At 36.5% G+C, this 5,991-nt stretch overlaps 1 protein-coding gene across 1 annotated transcript in view; it reads left to right on the top strand.

Moving 5' to 3' along the window:
- The first annotated feature begins 309 nt into the window (after positions 1 to 309).
- The window catches only part of LOC108746452 (receptor-type guanylate cyclase Gyc76C-like), an 87,546-nt gene continuing 81,864 nt past the window's right edge, over positions 310 to 5,991 (top strand). The window contains exon 1 of the mRNA XM_018483237.1: positions 310 to 374. The gene's annotated coding sequence lies outside the window, so the exon portion shown is untranslated. The remainder of the gene's footprint in view (positions 375 to 5,991) is intronic.

Raw genomic sequence — 5,991 nt, 5'->3', positions numbered from 1 at the left:
CCTATCTTCCCATTCCCTCTCCTTTCCCCTCCCCCCCCCCTCTTGCCCAGCTCGTTACCAGTTCGAACACCCTACCGTATTGTCTACTTTACGCGCCCCTCGAATTGTGGCATCTGTGCGATGTGGTTTCCCGTCATCCGGTTTTCGCTCCATTTGGCGCCTCTTGTCGCGTGAATATTTGATTTGTTCAATCCCTTGAACTTAAGGTATTCCCTTAAGGGGAAACCAGTCCGGTAATTCCTCGGCTTTTCGACGAGAATCCTCTTGTCAAGATTCTCCTGGGAATTGGGGATGTTGAGATAGCCATCTCCCCGCCCGCCATATTCATCCAAGCGGTATTGAATTACCATGCTGGACACAGCCACGAGTAACAGGTAATATCGCGTGCAAATCTCTACTTGTTATCTCTCTCGTTACGTTTACTTTCTCTCTCTCTCTCTCTCTCTCTCTCTCTCTCTCTCTCTCTCTCTTTCTCTCTCTTTCTTTCTTTCTTTCTCTCTCGCACGCGCGTTCCCTATACTTCTCTTTCTCATCGGATCACGAACAGTCCCAAACGATATGCAGAGAATAGCTGGAGGATACAGCTGCGTTATTCGACGAATAAAAGAGTTGTTCCGCACACAAAAGCGCGAGAGACGGTCGCCGATTGGACGAATGCTAGTCGCCGATGTGCAGAGATTCTTGAGAGGAATATTCCCTCGTGTATCACTCGGCATGCTCTTTGCCGACGGGCAACATCGTGATCCCGTACGAGATTACGAGATTACAATGCCATTTCATAGAATACATAGATAATTCGGGTCTCGAACGTCCCGCTGTGGTACGGATCTCCGCACGCGTCTGAAAGTTTGCTTCCGTTGAGCCGGTAAAATTCTCACGATAGACGACGAGTTTTTCGACCCGCTTCGTACGACTCGGGATGAAACGATAAAATGCGCGAACCGTTCCTATTTCAATATCGGAAATACGTATTCGACTTATCTTATCTCGCGTGAGATTCTTTTCATTGGAGTCAATGGGGGGAAGAGACGGGAAATAAACACCAAAATCTTCCGCGAGAATGTTTGTGGAGCTTCGGCTGTTTAGCGCTATTTAGCGGCCAAGAACGCGACGTTCGCTTCTGGCGCAATATACCGCTTGGTATTACTGTTAAAACACAAATATCGCGACGCGTTTATCGCATGGGCGAGTTATAATATTTATGTTTAGCACTGAATGAGCGCCGCGCGCGCTAGAACATTTACATTTACATTTATTTATTTTTATTACACTCGTACGTGCTTCCGTAAAGTTACGATAATATCATAAAGGTTTACGACGTGCCGAGAATTTTGTGTGGAGTTTAATCACATGAATATTTGAGAACTGCTGTGAAGGATTATCTTGTAAAATTTGTCTTATTTTAGAAATTATTTTATTTGACTTGTACACCGAATAACGTCATATCGTTCTAAATTCTTAAAAAGAACACGGTAGATCGCACGTGTCAACATGCAGGCTGCCGCGTGACATTGATATTGATAAAAAAAAAAAAAACGCGTTTGAAAAAACTCGTCTTGACATAAGAGAATAAAAATAGTACTAATTATTTAAATGATAAGGAAAAACTGAGGAGACGACATTACTCCTTTTTTCTTTTACTTGCTGCACATAGTACATTCAGCAACAAGTATTTTAATAATATGATTTTTACGTATGTGCTATTTACAATTTTAAAAAGCTAAATTGCTTCTTCAATTTTTTTTAATGCTTAAATAACGCTAGCAGTGTTTTTATTCTATTTTATCAAAGACGAATAAATTAATGCAAATCAGCTGCATTAGGTATAAACTTAGAATCATTTATAGTATATGTATATATGTACATATGAATGGTTTTGCATTTATAATGCAGATTTGTTTCTATTTATCATAAACAAAAGTGCATAGGCATAAATAAGATAAAGAAATTATCTTATCATATTTTTATTTCAACTTATGTTAGTTTTATTTTAAAAAAAATGTTTCAAGCGTGTTTCCTCCCATTCTCATGCTTCATCTTTTTAATCGAAATATCCGCTGAAATTCTTGTTTTAATTGGTAGACAACCCTTCATTCGTTCCTGTTGTACCTCTCGTTACATCCTACATTGGTTTTTCTGACAGATACAGTAAGTGCAAAAAATAGGTATTCATAGGGGAAAATATTCTTTAAAAATTTATTTTTAAACATCTAGCGAGAAATGAAATCAAATTGATGTTGAATAGATATCGATGCGATGATTTTGACAACAATTGACAACAATTTCGATGTCCAATTGACGATTATTTCTTGCTGGGAATAATTAAATTTATTCATAAAGAATAAAATAGACTGTCGCGTTTGTTTATATTAGAACAGAACGTATTTATTGTATAAAATTCCTAATTAATTGCTTATTTTCTATAACAAATAAGGCTTTTATAAAAATTTTCTTTATACGAATTTCTTTATACTTTTTGCACACACTGTACATTGATCCAAGGGATCAATTAAAATTGGAATATATTCGAAAAGGAGAAGCATCGAGGGGCGCGCACATGATTAACCATCTGTTCTTTGTTCGCTGTTTGCCAAAAGCCTGCTTTATAACAGCGTGTATTTACGTACTAAAGTACGATGACAGAAAGATAATCATTTATTTACTCACGGGCCATGGCTAAACAAAAACCAGTAAATCATATATAATTATATATATAATCAAGAATCTATCTTTAAAAAATCAATTTTTAAATTTAAACATTAGCAATGAACTAAACACTTTTATTCTTTAAACGTTCAAGCTAATAAATGCTAACATGTCTTTTGCATATCAAACACTTTTCCATTAATATCTTATACATAGGGTAAAACGGTGTCTTTTTCGTCCATTTCTCGCGATTATGTTTACATCTCTGAACAGCACACGTGTTAATTATTTAAAGGTTATGCTTGTGTTCTCGAGGAACAATCATAATTGCAATATATAATGTAATTAGAAGCTGTGAAGAGACGTAATTGTTTTTGCTATCATAAATTTTCGTATATATCACCGCAACCAGTTTATTTAGTATTGACAGGTTTAGTATCAACCTGCGGTAGTACTAGAGTAAAACGAGCTTGAAAGAGCGGATTTTATTCCGTCAGTTTCAACTTCAAATAGTCGGATTAAAATCTACTTCGAAGTTCGTTTAACCCTGGTATTGTTCATCAATATTGAATCAGCCAGCTATGTTGATGGATGACGGACGACCGTACGTCCAATTCAATAAGCTCAGTTCAAAGTTTGTCGCGTGGCACACCGGAGGTACATTACCACGCTTAATATTCCGTTAGCAGGGTTGCAGCCGAGATCATAAGGGAGCAGAATAGAAGCTGTTCCATTACGTGATTGATACTCGATGCTGAAGCTTATGACAACAAATCCATGCCATCTGTTTAAACATTACATACATACGTATTAGAAACCAGCGTTCTGTCCATTGAATGGTACTTAGTTGCTTGGTCCAGTGAATTAATCACTTCTGAAACAGAAAATTATTTTAATACGATAACAGTCGTATACGAACATTTAGAACGCTTAAGCATTTAAATTTTATTTTAATATTTTCCATTCTTTCATTCTTTGCACAAAACTCCTTACAACTTTATTTACATATTATCTGTTTCGGAGCTCAAACAGGTTTTTTTAATTGATGACATGAATCTTGTTTTTCCTCAAAGTATGAAATATATATATATATATATAAACAACTCGAACAGCAAGAATGATATAAAAACGGTCGAAAGGAAGACTTATAACATATATGTAGTTAGTCATAAATAAAGCATCCAAATGAGAATAATAGCGAGGAACACAACTTGTTTTTTGAGTTCATCGTCCCGTCGGCACGCATACGATTTCGTTCACATATACATTGTGATACATTGTGCGTGGTTCTGAAAAAAATTGATCGTTATTAATTAACAAATTCGACTGCGGATAACATATAGAGTTTAACAAGTATCAAAGCAATGTCTCGCAAATTGTCTAAAGTTATTATAATACATGTGAAGAGAGGAATTGTTTCCTACGTTTGTTTTTTTAGATAAACTCTATATGTTATCCGCGCTCGAATTTGCTAATTGATAATGCTCAACTTTTTCAGAACCACACACAATGTATCACAATGTATATACGCGTTAATTATGTCGGTGTGAGATAATCTGAATTTTTTACAAAGAGAAAGATCAAAGACGAGACCACCAGAGGAAATATCATGGAACTTTATTAACGTTCTTATACATTTCTATCTCTCTCTCTCTCTCTCTCTCTCTCTCTCTCTCTCTCTCTCTCTCTCTCTCTCTCTCTCTCTGTTGCACCGCAAACACGGCAACTGTGGCGGCCGATGGTAGTATCATCGGCGAGATGTGATCGTGCATAAATTCTTTCGTGTACCTTAAACTCCTGTATCCGTGGGTACGATCAAAGCGATGCTGCAAGCGATGCTTTGAAGCGTTTTTTAATTGATCAGTTTGTAAAATTCTTTCTTCTAATTGGTCTCTATCAAATTCTTCAAAGCATTTGTAGCGAGACTTCAACCACAGTCTATAATGGAGTTGCAAGGGAATTACAAAAAAGGGAAAGGTCGTAATCGCCCTCCCGACGATCTGTGCCCCCCTGCGAATGTCAAGCTTGAAAATAAACTTATTAATATTTTGTATACGATAAACCTCGAGTATTGTATCTCCGTTATTGTTATTTAATCACCTAATTGCGATTATAAACGCGTGTCTGTTTCTTATTTTCAATTTCTCCACTATTTAACGCGGGCATGTAAATAAATTCTATCGTATCCGCTATATATACTATTATATTATATATATAATATTCTCACGTCCTCTATGTATGTTTATCAGCTTCTAGATTATTTAATAAATTTTCTCGCGCGTTCAAATTGTCCAGCTAACGCGAATCATTCTGATAAAATAAGAGATTTATCCGAATTCGCATATATTTCTTCTTCTTTCACAGTTTCGATCACAGTTGCCAGGCGAAGTGAAAATTCCGACTTACACTAAAAATACGAACGCCAGTCAAGGAAATCAGTTTTACTCGCGACGCAGTTCAAAGGTTGCTACGATAAATATTCTCCGCCAGTCACGACATCAGTCAGACAATAGTTTTCTGTTGCATTATTTTTAAAAAGCCCGTTCTCATGAGGGGAATGATCAGACATACGAGAATGCCGGTGGGTTGTTTGATCTGATTGTTCACTTTGATCAGCGATCGTTGTCTCGTGTTCATATACATACGTTCTATTTGCGCACGTGCGTGCTAAATGCTGTTATGACGTTCCTCTCTTGTCAGCGATTTCGGCATGCTACGAATGTGATAGCGTGGAAAACGAGAATCGACATCAATGAGAAGGGCTCCGTCCTTTGTAAACTTCGTTATTGAATAGCTTCCGCTTCGTCGCGTCGCGTCGCGTCGCATTGCATCGCATCGTCGTCGGAGCTGATTTGGTCAGTCAAAGTCGATATATAGGAATGTAAAAATGTATATATTCATAAACGAAATCAATATGAGTAATGCAATATACATAAAAATGGCGTTAATTCCCCGGACATCTGCGTCTACAGCATTTTCGCTATGCTGCATGAAGGCGCTTCAAGATGAAGGCAGAGATTTGAAGTCCGTATATAAATAATACGATTATACAGTCGATAACTCTCGTTTCACAAATATACAAAATAATGTCACATCCAGATCGAAGCAAACACGCGTCCACTCAGGTCGAGCTTTCAAAACTTTGTAAAAATATATAATTCAGTCAAGTATTCTATATGATTTTTGTTAATAACGTTATTAACACCTCGCACAACATATATATATATATATATATATATATATATATATATATGTATAGCCAAAGATCTCTTAAATAATCTTAAATAAACATTTCAGTTAAATGCGTTAAGGCACATATTTAGATCTTGTTAATTTTCTTTTAAT

Source organism: Trachymyrmex septentrionalis, unplaced genomic scaffold, assembly GCF_001594115.1.
Source record: "Trachymyrmex septentrionalis isolate Tsep2-gDNA-1 unplaced genomic scaffold, Tsep1.0 scaffold171, whole genome shotgun sequence".
Taxonomy (NCBI): Eukaryota; Metazoa; Arthropoda; class Insecta; order Hymenoptera; family Formicidae; genus Trachymyrmex; species Trachymyrmex septentrionalis.
The sequence above is the reverse complement of the archived record's forward strand: the minus strand, read 5'-3'. Positions and strand labels throughout refer to the sequence as shown.